This window comes from Pelophylax lessonae (genome assembly GCF_965119305.1).
Source record: "Pelophylax lessonae genome assembly, chromosome: 3".
Lineage (NCBI taxonomy): Eukaryota > Metazoa > Chordata > Amphibia > Anura > Ranidae > Pelophylax > Pelophylax lessonae.
The window spans coordinates 228,172,536-228,189,111 of NC_138770.1; the positions used below are offsets into that span (position 1 = coordinate 228,172,536).

A 16,576-nucleotide genomic window follows, 5' to 3' on the forward strand; every position below is an offset into this window, starting at 1 on the left:
TAACAGTCAGGGTATCCTTACATGCCTTAATCTCCTCCAGGATGTCCGATGGAGAGGGATCCTGTGGTCGGCCAGGGCTCGGCTCCGTCTGGGTGCTGACCGACATGCTGGAGAGAGGAGGCCTCGTGTCCAAGATGGCCGCCGGCGGCCTCTGGGGACCGGGAGAAGAAGCGGGCGCAGCCGAAGAACGGAGCCTCCCGGGAGCTATCGGAGGGGCTCGCTGCTTCCCGCTCGTCTTCTTAGGGGGACCCAGGGTGAAAAAGGGGGTGCCGAGGATGATCTGGTAGCTCAAGGGCAGAAAAGGATGAGATCAGGATCGGAGCTCCGGCTTCACACGTCCGCTCGGCTTCACATCCCGGCCACGCCCCCCGGCACTGCGTTATTTTTAACTGACAATTGCATGGTCGTGTGGCGCTGTACTCAAACAAAATTGATGTCCTTTTTTTCCCCACAAATAGAGCTTTCTTTTGGTGGTAGTTGATCACCTCTGTGGTCACCTTTATTTTTCCACTTTCCTCAGTCATTGTAAGCACCCCACCACTGTTAAATAATTTGTATCAAGCCTCTAATTGACACTTTTTGCTGGATACCTTAGTCTGTTAAAGGAACAGACCTACTGGCCAGATCTCCAGGTGACAATAAATCAGGAAAAGCCAAAAAAGAAAAAAAATGCAGTCACAACATCTAACAATCAAGAATTATAACAGTAGTGAAGTATTGTTATTATAATGGATTTATTCATGTGAGCCCAGCACAGGTGTCAAACTGGTGGCCCTCCAGCTGTTGCAGAACTACAAGTACCATGAGGCATTACAAGACTGACAGTTACATGGATGACTCCCACAGGCAGAGTCATGATGGGACTTGTTGTTCAGCAATAGCTGGAGGGCCGCCAGTTTGACACCCCTGAGTGAGGTGAAATCACTGTTGAAGTGCTATAACAAGCAACATTTTGTAGTGTTTACATTTTTTTTTGCTATCGTTATTTATATTAATGTAACGTTTTATTTATTTATTTATTTTTTAAGTATTCAATAGTTTTTTATTGAGTTTAAACAAAACAGTACAATAATAAAACATAGAAAAGGGGGTAGCATACAGAAAAGTACCACGCACCACAACAGTGCTTGTCAGTACATGAATCAGAACATTATTGGCAACAAGGAAGTCAATAACAAAAAGTTTAACATCAAGATACATCAAGTCCCAAAACTGAGGTTCCTCACAAGGAGGTACAGCTAGAGTCCAAGCCCAATAACAGACCGGCCAGCAGGCACCCCAGACACCCCGAATGGGCACAAACTGTGTCCACGAAAGGGCGAAGCCCCCCCAACCCTCCTCCCCCAGAAGAGGAAACCAATGGGCTCCCACCAATGGCCAAATAATATGTAGCGACCCAGACCCATATCTGCGAACCCAAACCAGAGCTCAGAAATCAGAGCTAACAGCATCTCTCCTGCAGCCAGACCCCCATGGGAGCAATCAAACAAAGAGAAAAAAGACCAGAGAAAAGAAAAGGAGAATAGCCCACACCACTATGGGCAGAGAAAGAGAAAGAACAAAAAAATAAAAGGGAGGAACAGAAGAAAAAGAGAAGAGTAATAAAGAAAGAGAGGCCAGGACAAAAGCAATATAAAGTAAAGTAAAGTGAGCACATGTCCCCCCGCGCCGGACCCCAAGCCACCCGGTCGCCACTACGTAGCCTGCAAATACTCTATCCACACGCGGTCAAATCTATGTTGCCTATCCAAACGAATACTAGCCAACTTCTCATTAAACATAATCCACGACATTTTAGTTTTCACCTGCAATATATGAAGTCCAGGCATTTTCCAAGCACGCGCTATAGTAATTTTTGCAGCCAGGAGAATAAAAAATATAAGGGAACGGATATTCTTGCGAATCTCAACTGGCAAGTCTGAGAACAGCACCGTCTTGGCATCTCTGTCAATCCTCTGGCCCATCGCCGAGTGTATCAGATTAATTACTCGAATCCAATATCGCCGAACCTTCGGACAACTCCACCACACATGGTACATATCCCTGTGCTGCCCACATTATCGGAAACACAGGGGAGAGGTGCCCGGAAACAATTTGGCTAGCCTCGTTGGCACCAAGTACCACCGAGATAGTACTTTATAGTTTGCTTCCACTAAAGTGGTGTTGAGTATACCCCTGTGCACCATGGCCGACCACCGGTCCCAGTCCTCTTCGTCAATAGTTTCCCCCAAGTCAGTCTCCCATGCCAGCTGATAGGAAGGCTTAGCAGTCATGTCGGCAAATAGCCCGTACAGATCCGTGATTCCCCCCCCTTTTATTTATTTTTTTATATGCACAGTGATTGCGTGGATTGCTTACATTTTTTATTACATCTAAGAATTGGTAAGCTGAAATGTATTATATTTTTATCGGTACAATTCACAATATTATCTGTATTCCACATTGCAAGACTGGAGCTGAAAAGAATGCGCAAATTTGCTTGGGCTCAGATTTAGATTCAGAGTTCAGGTTTTGGCCATTTTGAGAACTAATAGGCAAATTACTCCAATGAAAAAAAAAAAGCATTAAAAGCTGGACAAAAAAAAATTACAATGGGCTCAGAGACCTGTTCATGGGGCTTTAAGTGTGTAACGAAAAATTCACAAATATTTCATACATCAGGTTGAAGGGATGCCTGCACTCAGTGTTTTGGAGCCACCGTGGTTTTACGAGACACTCTTGGTTACAGTATACTTTGGCAGCCTATTTTTGTCTTAGGAATTACAGACAGCAGCAGCACCCCAATCATTTGGTTTGATTTGATTGATACATTACCAGTTTTAAGATAAACACTTTTCAGATGGCTTGACTGGAATTAGCAGCACCAAAATACTGTCATTTTCCCATCTATTATATCTTATCTATTGCCCTCAATTATCAATCTATTTGGACCCCCCCTTCCAAAATCTATTTCCTGCCATCCCCATTCAAACTGTCTACAACTGGAGAGTAAAGAATCGTTTCAGCATTCTATTTCTGCCTCATTTTAGGTGGAGCCAAGCATATGTCTTCTTTTGTTCTCAGGAGGGGGACTGGCAATAACATGAGTACATGGTGCAAATGTGTTGAATTAGATGTAAAATAAACTTTACATCATGCAATCAAATAAATAGCTTCTTAGATAATAAACAGGATAAGGTGTAATAAAAAAAGGCACATTATAAATAGAATAGATTTAGGGAGCTTCAAGAATGTGTGCAGTCAGCGTTCTGTTGATAAGAAGCTTTAACAACTTCAACCCCTTCATGACCAGGCCATTTTTTGCAATACGGCACTGCGTTATTTTTAACTGACAATTGCGCGGTCGTGTGGCGCTGTAAAAAAATGTCAAAAATCAGATTTATTCATCAATTTAGGCCAGTGTGTATTCTGCTACATATTTTTGGTAAAATAAATCCTAATAAGCGTATATTGATTGGTTTGCGCAAACAGTATTGCGTCTACAAACTATGGGATGTTTTTATGAAATTTTTATTTATTTCGTTATTTGTACTAGTAATGGCAGCGATCAGTGATTTTTAGTAGGACTGCAACATTGCTGCAGACAAATCAGACACTAATGCCCCATACACACGTGCAGATTATCTGCAGACTTACCTTTTCTATGTAGTGCAAGGGCCTGCCGGATTGCATACAAATTGAAAATGTTTAGGTTTGACCTCATATTATATGGTTTTGGTAAGTCTGCAGACAAAAGTCTGCAGATAATCTGCATGTGTGTATGGGGCATAACTTACACTTTTGATGCTTTTTTGGAGACCAGTGACACCAATACAGTGATCAGTGCTAAATGTATGCACTGTCACTATACTAATGACACTGGCAGGGAAGGGGTTAAGATCAGGGGTGATCAAGGGTTAAATGTGTTCCCTGGGAGTGCTTTCTAACTGTGCGGGAGGTGCTTTGACAGAAACACAAGATCTCCATCTTCCCCTCTCACAGAACGTCGGTCTGCCTTGTCTACATAGGCAGACTGCTGTTCTGCCTCTCTCCCGAACAATCGCGAGGTGCTGGTGAACATCGGGTCCGTTGGCTCCTGCTGTTTCCAATCACAGCAGGAGTGGGTCGCCGGCGGCGCGTGGGCACCCTAGGCCCAATGCACGAAATCACGTACCGGTACGTGATTTCATGAATTGGGTCTAGGGTGCATGCGCGCAGAAGGGCAAGTGGTCCTCCTGCGTTAAATCATGTACAGGTATCGACAGGAGGGTCGCTTGCCGCGGTATGTATGCGTGGGGGCGGAGCAAAAGAGGTTAAATATAAAAAGCCAAGTCACTTTGGCACTAGGGATGAAGTTCAGATTCGCTATTTATTTCCACCATTATAAACCATGCCCAAAAGGGACAATAAGGAGACATATCAAATAGCCGGCCTTCGCTATAAAAGAGGGCACAGAGCAACTATAGTTTCACTGCATTAAAGCCGCTCTGGTCATCATCCTTGTTAATGCTTTGAATTCCCATGTTTTCTGTCACTTTAAATAGTTCATGTGGGCCAAGCTGTAATTCTGAGACTTCCCGTCTCACACCCAAAACAAAGAGTTGGTTGACATCATGCTCTCCGATTTGGCCAATCAGAGGAAGCTTTGTATTTATTCACAGAATACAAAGCTGCTTATGAATGTGAGTTGGGAAGTCTCTGTCCCATAGCCGGGACCAGCACCGTGTACTGTTTGTATCTGAAGCTATATACGGTTCATACAATGCTTAGAACCAGTGCAGCACTTAGTGGAGGAAATAGTTTGTTTGGACCAACCTGTGACAGGAAACATGGAGGTGTGCTTTAGGGATATTAAAGAGGAATGTTTTAGACCAGGCAGACTTTAGGACCTTTAGGAAACTGTTTCTTGAACTACTAGATTCATCAAAATATGAATCCATGCAGTGGTGGGACATAGAATTTTCCAAAAAATGGCATCACTTGAAAGTCACTCTCAGAGGTCTCAGGGCTACCAAGAAGTTCAAGTTACTTGATGATGACCTGAGCCTCCAGTGGTTGGTGGTTTCCACCAACTGCACACTGGAATAGCTTAATGTCATTAAAGAACAGAGGCAGGAAACAATAGGAAAATTATGGCTTCAACTCATGCAGTAGAAGCAATATGAAAAATACAATGAACTTGAAACCAATATGAATAAACATGTGCAAGGGAATGAAGACTTCCTAATCCAGAAAAAAAAAACCTAGAAACTAGAACGTGATATTGCCAATTTCCAGACTGAAAACATCTTGAATTGGGCCAGGGAGAAGGCATCTGAGACTAATTCTCTAGACTATATGGAGAATATATGGGATACTGAGGCCTCTTACACCACTGACCTTAAACGCCTCCCACCCCTGGCTAGACAACAGAGAGGGAAACAGGGATTGGGCGTTCAGCTAAACATAACACTGCCAGAGGAACAAGAAACATTACCGAAAGACAGGGCTCAGCCCAGATTTATAGACCATGTCTTACAAGGTGCCCCTCTAGGTGCCTCAGGATCCTACTTTGGTGTTTTATTCAGGGGCTAATATGAACAGTCCAAATATTACCCATCAACAGATCAAGGTTCTTTAACAATCATCGACATAGACCATCTAAGACTGATTCTGTTAGGACAGTAGATAGTCCAAATGTCAAGAACAGTGATACTGCTCAGGTGAGCAAGAATGTAAATCGGCTCATTCAATACACAACACATCCATGGGGGGATTTTTTAAGGACCCCCCTCTCCACAGTTATAAAATGGTGAAGAAGACATTCGGGTCAAATGCCTCCCCAACCACTATAAAGGTTTATAATCTCTTCTCATACACATATGGCCTCTGAGATTTATCTACTACAAAGAGGGCCTAACTTGGCCCCCTCAGCCACTCCTAATCTCTTCAATTTCTTTAAGAATCTCAACAAGTTTGTGAGTGCCCTTTCTATTATGAAATATTATAACAACATTGAAAAGAATACCATTACCAGGCTTATCCTTTGTTTACCAATGGATTATACTTCTCCGGAGACCTCCTGGGATCGCACAGATATACTCCAAGAGTTGTGGTTGAAGGGTGAACCGGAGGATGATATAGATCATGGTCATCTGCCTTTTGAGAAATATTATGTAGAGATGCTACACACTAACTTCAAGCTACCTTCCAGATTCAATCCTAATCAAGCTAAAAGCATTTGGAGACTTTTTACAGGAGAGTCTACAATGATCTACAGGTATTGTGGGGTCAAAACAATATGTGAAGCAACCCTCTCCCACATGAGCTTTAAGCCCTACATGAGCTCCAAAGGGACTTGAATATTATCATAAGGCCACCCCAACCACTAAAAAGATTTATAATCTCTTCTCTCATTCACATATGGCCTCTGAAATGTATCTACTGCAAAGAGGGCCTAACTTTGCCCCCTCAGCCACTCCTAATCTCTTCAATCTCTCTAAGAAACTCAACAAATTTGTGAGAGCCCTTTCTATTATGAAATATAACAACATTGAAAAGTATACCATCACAAGGCTTATCCTTTGTTTCCTTAATGTGGGGTCAAAACAATGTATGAAACAAACCTCTCCCACATGAGCTTCAAGCCCTACAAAAGCTCCAAATGGACTTGAATCATCAGGTAGGATAAAAAGGGGGGCAGTGTTGTGATCCAGAATGGGAAAGACTACCACTTGACCTCCGGAAGATTTACCCCCTTCATGACCAGGCCAATTTTTGCTATACAGCACTGCATTACTTTAACTGACAATTGCACGGGCATGCAACACTGTACCCAAATTAAATTTATGCACCCTTTTTTCCCCACATTTAGAGCATTCTTTTGATGGTATTTAATCACCTCTGGGTTTTTTTATTTTTTGCTCTATAAGCCAAAAAAATCCAGTATTTTGAAAAAAAAAAACAATATTTTTTTTACTTTCTGCTATAAAACATATCCAATAAAAAACAATTTTTAAAAATCAAACTTCTTTATAAATTTAGGCCAATATGTATTCTGTTACATATTTTTGCTAAAAAATCCCAATAAGCGTATATTGATCGGTTTGCGTAGAAGTTATAGTATCTTCAAACTATAGGTTATATATTGGAATTTTATTTTTAATTTTTTATACTAGTAATGGTGGCGATCAACGATTTATAGTAGGACTATGATATTGTCAAGTTCCTCCACCCCTAACTCACTCATCCATGTCTTTATGGACCTTGCTTTATGCACTGGTGCGCAGTCATTTTGGAACAGGAAGGGACCATCCCCAAACTGTTCCCACAAAGTTGGGAGAATGAAATTGTCCAAAATGTCTTGGTATGCTGACACCTTAAGAGTTGCCAATGGAACTAAGGGGCCAAGCCCAAACCCTAAAGAACAACTCCACAACTGACCTAAACCTGATAGAACACCTTTGGGATGAATTAGAGGGGAGACTGCAAGCCAGGCCTTCCCGTCCAACATCAGTGCCTGACCTCACAAATGCACTTCTGGAAGAATGGTCAAACATTCCTATAGACACACTCCTAAACCTTATGGACAGCCATCTCAGAAGAGTTGAAGCTGTTATAGCTGCAAAGGGTGGGCCAACTCAGTATTGAACCCTACGGACTAAGACTAGGATGCCATTAAAGTTCATGTGCGTCCCAATACTTTTGACAATATAGTGTGTGTGTGTGTATCTATGTATATATGTCTCTGTTATTACCAGACACATTACCAGGCACATATTGCTTTAAATAGAGATCATGGAATAATGCCAGCCACCACAACGTGTATAATTCTGAGTCACACTCAGCTGGGACCTGCCTGGCTCACTTTCGGTTTGCTGCAAAACCTCACCTATTGGAGCCTTTTTGTACATTCCCTATCAGATAATCGGCATCTGGAGTGTGAGAGAGGAGAAGAGGAATATACATGCTGTGGTATCATTTAGTACTTATTCCCGGAGGGTAGCAACTAGGTGGACTGATTAAGGGGATGTCCTGTCTAATGAAACGCGTATCCCAGCATTCTGTGCAATTAGACACAAGGAAGAAGAGTGTTCAGCTGGAATCTCATGTGGAGGGTTTGCCGATGCATCCATGGCTTGGACTTCTCCCCATGATGCCTAGAACTCACCTTTATGTGTAAGCGCATGCTAGATTGTTTTTACATGCTTTTTCAATAAATTGATTAACTACAGTATGAGGACACTCGGCACCCCTCTCCTTTCTTATGTTTTGCAGATTGTGGTTTCCAAGCCTGATACGAGGAGGCAGCCTAGAGCCCGCACACTAGACTAAAAATAGTTTGAAAATCTGTCATTTGGATAGTTCTCGTTCATTTTTTGACCAGTTAATGGGCATAAACTGGCAATCGGTTGTGATGTTTTTGAGCCAAAAAAACGAAGGACAAGTTTTGAAAATTTCTGCCAAACAAACCATAAATAGAAAGGTTAACGTGTTTCTCGCCCAAACTGTTTGCACTAGGCATATGTGACAAAACTAACAAAGAACAGATTCATTTATCAATCAAATTTAGGTCATTACATGATGGCAAAATCACTTGCTCTCACAGCTGATTGTTCATTATTTGAAAATGAGTTTGAACAATTTTTCGTATAGTGTATGCATTAGCGCCGGTTCACACTACCGCGACGCTACTTCCCGGGGCGACCTCCGAGATCGCGGTGCGAGCAGCGCGCCGCGACCTCGGAGCGGCCGCCACGGACTTCATAACATTGAAGTCTATGGCAGTCGCCTCCTGGTCGCCCCAAAGAAGCTCCGGACCCTTTTTCTAAGTCGGAGCGACTTGTGTCGCTCCTATTAGAACGGGTCCGCAGCTTCCCTATGGGAGGCGACCTGCGGCGACCTGTGAGGTGACCAGGTCGCCTCACAGGTCGCCTTAGTGTGAACGGGGGCTTAGTCCTCACTAGTGTTTTATGTCTAGTTGTTGCTACATACACCTCTGAGATTTAATACATATTTTGAATTATTTTGACACATTTGGATACGTTGTTATCCTCTGTTTTGACTATTGAGTGTTTGTGGTACCCTTTTAAACAATCACAACATAACATCATTGAAAACACTTGGTTTATCCCCCAAACCCTATTTAATCACATTGAGTTAAAGTGTAAGTCCAGGCAAAACCTAACTAACGCTAAACCTGCTCTCTGCCACATTCTAAACATAATCTATCTAACCCTGTAAAGCAAAAAAAATCGCTGTACTTACCTATCCTGCAGCCGATCCAGTCTCCAGTGGAGGAAGGTCTGTGTAGAAGAGGACCGACAACGGCTGTGAAATGCCTGGGATGTGACATCACCCATAGACTTACTATGGGTCTTCTGTTGTCGGCCTCCTCTTCTGCACCCGCCTCCACACTGAAGCCACTGCTGACAGCTGATGTTGGCACCGAACCAGAACAGCTGCAAAAAAGGTAAGTATAGCAATTTTTGCTTTAAGGGGTTAGATAGATTAGGTTTAGAATGTGGCAGAGAGCAGGTTTAGCATTAGTTAGGTTTTGTCTGAGCTTCTACTTACATTTTCTTTCTGGGATTTCTGAGCCCTTGGTGGTGAATGTGTGCCACGGGCAATTGTTTTTGTTTTTTTTTCTATTTCATTTCAAGTGCATAAAAGCCTCACATCTACATAAAACTTTGCAAAACCCAATAGATCAATAATGCTTTTGTACACTATGGCACTCATTGAGGTATTACAGCCCAATTGGCTATTTTTACTAACTGATGACACTAGAGTTGATTGACACCAGCCCACTAATGCTGTAGACAAGCATACCAGCAATTACCAGCCCTTTTGTCAAATTCCAGAGACACCACTTTGTGAGATAAACATTCTGTATATAAGAGCACCTTTTTTTTTTTTTTTTTTTTTCTTTACCTTGAAGGATTTGTAAAATCTATATCTATATATATATATATATATATATATATAGAGATAGCATGTTATTTTTTCCTTATGCATGGAATCAACTTTTAGTCAAATTTTGACAGTCAGGATTATTTAATTAGAAAGATCAAAGATGAATGATAATGTAGAAGTATACATGCCATTAAGATTGTGCAAAAACCTATAGCAACTCATATTTTTACTTTACCATAGCAAAATCAGTAAAAAAAGAAAAAAAAAAAGGCTGCTGCATTTTGTATATTACATTTTGTCTTGTTAAAGATGCAATAATTAGTATAAACAATAGCAGGACAGTATACAGCATATTGCAGGACACCAAAGAGTATAAAAACGACCTAATTTATTAAAGTGATGGCTCTTTCTTACAGAAAAGTGAGCCCTATGTATGCAGCACAGGTCTTTTCATTTATGTAATTTCACAATAAAAAGAATCCTGATTTAAATCCAGCAATAAAGAAAGGGAGAATAACAGAAAGAATAAACCAACACATTAGAAACATACCTGAATTAGTTGCTGGCTTTCAATGGAATAAATGAAATTGCACATTTAAGTCTTGCACGGTTCTGTAAAATAGAGACCTATCCTCTAGCTTGAACTTGGGAGGAGAACTCGACCATTAGTAATGGAAAAAATATATGACATGAGAACTTTGCCCTGCGGGACAACCTGGGCACGGTATAGGTGTGGTCTGCTGATCTACAGCTTGGTTGTTTAGTATCAGCATGGAAATATGAAATTGAAACAAACAATGGAGCTGCCATACACTGGACAGCTTATTGATAGTGAATGAAATTAATCATGCTGTCTATAAAAAAAAATCCTGAAATCATTGCACCATTTTTGTGTTGCCTCTTTAAAAACAGGGAGTAATACTACAGCAAAAATGTACTTACGTCATAAGTCCTATTTGGATAACAGACTGGAGAAGTTAAATGAGTCATAATAGCAACTCAAATAATGGTGTACAACGATTCGATTTTTTTTGCACTTGGCATTTTTATTTTTACTGATTGCAGAAATATGTGCACTGAAGCTTATAGTCTGTCTATCTAGGCATTTCTAGTTGGATCTCCAGGTAACAGGCTGATATGCAGTGCTACACAATGCATTTGCTTAAGGACTTGTATGGACGGCATCAGTTTAACATCAATTTGAGACTCTTCTGAGATCATTCAGAATTCAATGATAGGTGCATCTGACTTGCAGCTGACCTTCTTCAAGTAGGTTTTGCATTCCCACAGACTTGACGCAAACAAAGCCCTGTTGACATAGGCCCTTACTTTTCTTCTCTCTCAATGTCTATAAGACTAGAAGAACTGTCGGTTGCAGTAAAATATAAAGCTCCCTCTGGTAGGTAATATACAAAGACATGTATATACCGTATATATCTGTAAAAAATGACATGAAATCCTCAGCACAAACACCAACTTACGGGCTTATACTCATGACCACAAATGGAAAGAAAAAACAAAACATGGATTCCTTTATGATCACATTGTTGGATATCATGTACAATAGGCAAACCCACACTAGTCAGGGGCCCCATATTTGCTCAGATGTCCAAAATCAATATTTGTTAACTTACTTTAGCCAACTACAAAATATGAAGCGTGTGTATTTGCATAAAGAAAAAGGAACGGCTGCACTCCAGATGTGGTCAAAATCCAGGTTTATTGACTGGACATCCCAATGTGACAATAAGTGGCAAGGTAGACGCGTTTCACGCACTACAATGTGTGCTTAATCATTAGAATGATTAAGCACACATTGCAGTGTGTGAAACACGTCTACCTTGCCACTTATTGTCACATTGGGATGTCCAGTCAATAAACCAGGATTTTGACCTCATCTGGAGTGCAGCTGTTCCTTTTTCTGTATTGATTATCCACAGAGGCGAGCCGGGGCGCGCACCGGTGTGTGTCATCACTCAGGCTTTCATACCACCTTGAGCAGTGACTTTCTTTCTTTTGTGTGTATTTGCATGTTGAAAATCTGTCTATTAAATCCAGTTCGAAAGCTTTTTGGCTTAAAATGGAATTATACTGGATATTATAGACAAGTAGACCTTAGCTATTTTATCTGTTTACAACCTTATCAAAGCATCAGGCAGTTCTCATATCCCTACCCCAAGTTCAAGACAAAACAACACTATTCTCGTGCCTATAAACACTGAGAAATTCAGCATGGTTTAACTAAATCATTATATATGTATACATAAACACTGAGGATCTCACTTCAGTACCAGACTTGTATAAAGTACTAGAAATTTCTACTTGAGTAAAAGTACAAGTGCTCGATCAAAAAATTACTTGAGTAGAAGTGGAAGTGCTCGCAGAAAAAGTTACTTAAGTAGAAGTACTAAAGTATTCAACATTTTTTTTACTTAAGTATTGCAAGTAGTTTTTTCAAAAAATTTGCTACTTAAGTAGTAAAAGTAAAAAGTACCAGTAGTTTTGAAAAAAAATTTCTACTCAAGTAGTTAAAGTAGAAGTACAAGTACTGTGTTATGTAGTTATTAAAGAAAGAAGTCAAAAGTATGAACATCATATTGTTTTTATTATTTCAAATGATTTATTCAAATGATTAACCGGTGTTTGTTAGTAGTTTCTTGATGCACTTTAAGCGCTGTAGCACAATTTATTTGTTTGTTTAATATTTTCTTTTTATTGGAAAGATTTGGTATAGCAGCTTTGATTATACACAGCCTTTATTTTCGTATGCGCTGATTTACAAATGACATTATACACATTTTTTTGAGCTTTATGCAACCTGCCATCTACTGTTCTGGCAGTGGTAATTTTTTTAAAAGTAACGAGTAACTATGCAGCACAAAAAAAAAATACTTGAGTAGAAGTATCGAAATCATCGAAAAAATGTAGTGAAGTAAAAGTAGAAGTAGGAGAAAAAAATTCTACTCTAGGAAAGTACAGATACCGCATTTCGGTACTTAAGTACAGTACTTAAGTAGTTCTACTTCGTTACTATACATCTCTGTTCAGTACACACAAAAATTCACTTTAATATTGCATGTTTGGGATTGGTAGCTAAATGGGTTACCAACAGGGGCAGACTGGCAACTTTCGGCCCAGGGGGCAGGTACAAACCAGAGGCCCATGGTGCAGCAACTCGGGCTTCCTCACACTCTCCCTCTTCCTGTCCTCCTCCTGACCCCCAAGCTGAAGCCCTTCTCCAAGTTCTCTCTATTCACTGGCTGAATCCAGGGGAGGAGAGTCTCCAGTGGGGCATGGAACTGGCCTCTTCACAGACACAGTTTACACCATCCATGCTAGGGGGGGGGGGGGGGAGGCCTGCGCTCTGTCCTTCAACCCGCACTCACAAGGTCAGCGGTGGGGAATTTTTACTTCTCTTCACCAGGAATCCTTTAGGCATGTCTGTGGCAGAAGCAGTGCAGCCTTTTTACAGGACATCAGAGTGGCCCAGGGGGCAATTGCCCCCTGCCCCCTGGCCCAGTCCTCCCCTGGTTACCAAATATCTTTAACCACAAGCAGGAATTGTTGTTTTGGCTATCTATAATCTCATCACACTATATTATCTGGCCTAGCAGCCTTTGGCCATTCTTGCAGGATGCAACTGGGTGCTGAATAAGTGTGGTTCACCTTTATAAGGCAAGTGCATGGTGGCTCTGACTAGGGACAGGCAGATAGCTACTGAATGCTGGCAGTAAGAGAGATGTGGCTGAATAGCGTGGCATGAAAAAGACCCTATGTGCCACAACCATTTGAGAAAAGATGGTCATGATGTGCTGATGAGATTACAACACATGTATTTGTACATCACCTGTACAAAATTACATATCCTTAGGAAAAAAATAGAGGGTATGTAAGCATTTCTTTTGGAGTATTTATTTTAAATGAAATTGCACTTCCAATAAAAGTGTCCTCCAAACATGAAGCTGCCAACTGATAACATAGCGGAACCCACATAAAAAATTATAAAACATATTTCAGTTCAGTCACTATGTAATATAATACTGCAGTGTATCTCTAACCGATATGTGCTCATTAAACTACAGGAAACCCACTTGCTACATTATTTACCACCCAATTTAGAGGTGTTCGGTTTACATTTGTTGAATCCTCCTTACCAGGAAGAACATCAAATTAGGGCCAGTGGTTGAATAACTCATCAGCTCTTTCTCTGGACAGTTTTAGCTATTTAGATTTAAAGGGTAACTCCACTTTCGTAGGGAAAATAAATCAGCAAATAAAGAAAAAACAATATAGCGTATACAATTGCAACACAAATCATATTGTAATTAAATTGTATTAAAAATTACCTTTCCTTTTCAATCTGCAGCTGTTGTAATTTTCTGAAAATGCAATGCAATATGGCTACCTGGAGCTGTTCTGTACACAGAATGTATACTGAACACACCCCAGAAACATAATTTCCTGCTTGTGTGATTGGCTCACCAATTTTCCCAGAAGTCTGCCTAAGATACAAGTCAGATTTCTGGTATCCCCTGCAACAAAAATGTCATTTTTGGTGAGATACTCCCAATAAGAACAAGACTAACGGGATGCAGGATCAGCAGATTTCCTCATTAGAGCCCTGCAGCTGCCGCAGCTGATAGATAATTATGAAACCACTCCCATTTGACCCACTCAGCACAGAGGCACAGAGGAACAAACAATGATTTCTTCAGAATAACAAACGGTAGGAAATCTGCAACAAAGTTAGTTAAAATCCCTGCAATGTACAGAGATCACCCAGAGAGTAATGTTTTTTTCTCAACAAAAGTGGAGTTACGCTTTAACTATTGAGATTTTCTGACAGGGTCAATACTGCTCCAGACTTCACTACAGGGTATCAAACTGAGACAATCCTAACAAATAACAGGAGGTAAAAACAATTGTATTTACTTGTTTTCCTGTGGTTTCAGGCATTTAGGTGCAATTTTGTGCGTGTCGCCAAAAATGCTTGTTAATACAGATTTTTGCGTAGAACAACTCTTTGCACCACATGTCACCACACTGCAGTGCGTTGCAGCAGGCTGCCTTGCATAGAGTTCATAAAGAGGAAATTAAACTAATTTAGTGACATTTTAGGGAGGTAAAAAAAGAAGAGATACAAAGCGAAACACTGCCTTGCATTGCAACAATGCAAAGTACCACCCCTACACAATGTATACTTAAAGTGATTGTAAAGTTGGATATTGTTTTTAGACTTTTGAATGGAGTAATAATTCAGGTTTTTCAATGATGTATGGATGCATAAGTCACATTTTAATAGCACTGGTCACTTTATTGAAGGCATAAGAACATTAGAGCAGGATGTTATATTTGTTTATGGCAGGGCTTTTTTTCTCAGAAAATAGGTACAGGAACTCAACCACGACCCCCCAAACTTTATCAACTCCAAACAGTATCAAATAGTGGGTGTGATCAAATTTCATGAACAGTGGGAGGGTCATTAAATACCAGGAGTGCAGAGTTTAGGAAGGGGGGGTTACACACAGAACACAGAGTTCAGGGGTGCACTACATACATAGTGCAGAGTTCGGCGGTGCACTGCATACAGAGTGCAGAGTTCAGGGGTGCGCTGCATACATAGTGCAGAGTTCAGCGGTGCACTGCATACAGAGTGCAGAGTTCAGGGGTGCGCTGCATACATAGTGCAGAGTTCAGCAGTGCACTGCATACAGAGTGCAGAGTTCAGGGGTGCGCTGCATACATAGTGCAGAGTCCAGCCTTTTTCCACAGCTGCTTACATCTGCATCCCCCATCCACACCTCACTTTCAAACCTCTTCAGCTCTGACCTCTGCATACAACCCCCCTCCCCTCCACTGCACCCATTTTCTCTCCACCTCCTTAAAAGCTCCACCATCTCCCACATGTCTTACTTTTGTTGCTGAAGCACCCAGCCGGCTCTAGTACCTCCCCACACACTGTAGTTAGTTCCTCCTCTCTCACTTGTGGGGAAATCATCCAGTGGGGGTGTCGGCATCTGCACTGCACCCCGGGCATCTGCATCTCCATTCTCCCAATCATGCACTCAGTGGGTGCCTCTCAGAAGATCAAATCTGTAGGAGCCATTGGGAGACAAACTGGACTTCTGTGTTTACAAGTAATAGTGGTGAGCAGGGAGCAGAGGGCCCGAGCCAGAGGTGGTGGAACTGAGTTCCACCCAGTTCCAGCTAAAAAAAAAGCCCTGGTTTATGGTTTATGTGTAAGAATTGCACTGTTTTAGCACTGCACTTTATTGTATGCACATCTAATAGGGGGCATTAAAGCGGAGTTCCGGGCACAGAAGTCATTTTTTAATAAACATACCCCCGGGACAGTCAGGGATAGCACATTCCACAATGGCTAGCCTCTGATCTGTCCCGGTTCGCACTTACCTTTTAGAAGAAATACTTACTTATAAAATTTCTTCCACAGCGTTTCCATCTCTCTTTTGGGCAGCTGAAGCCGGCGCGGTCCTCTTCTGTGTCTTCTTCCGCGTCTTCTTGTCCCAGAATGCGCCTGCACCGGCCCCTCTCGTCACTTCCGGTGCGGCGCCGCATTCCTCCACAGCTTCTGGGCATGCCCAGAAGCTGTTTATTAGGGGAATGCAGCGTTGCCCGGAAGTGACGAGCGGGGCCGGTGCCGTCGCATTGATTCCTGGGAGCGATGACGTTCAGCTCCCAGGAA

The 16,576-nt window shown here is 41.6% G+C and overlaps 1 protein-coding gene across 2 annotated transcripts in view; it reads right to left on the reverse strand.

Moving 5' to 3' along the window:
• Positions 1-16,576, reverse strand: part of PLS1 (plastin 1) — a 200,169-nt gene that overhangs the window by 129,185 nt on the left and 54,408 nt on the right. The window contains exon 1 of one of the 2 annotated variants that reach the window (XM_082252257.1): positions 10,424-10,588. The exons of the other annotated variant lie outside the window; for it this stretch is intronic. The gene's annotated coding sequence lies outside the window, so the exon portion shown is untranslated. Of the gene's footprint in view, positions 1-10,423; positions 10,589-16,576 lie in introns of those variants that run through there. 2 annotated transcript variants of the gene reach the window in all.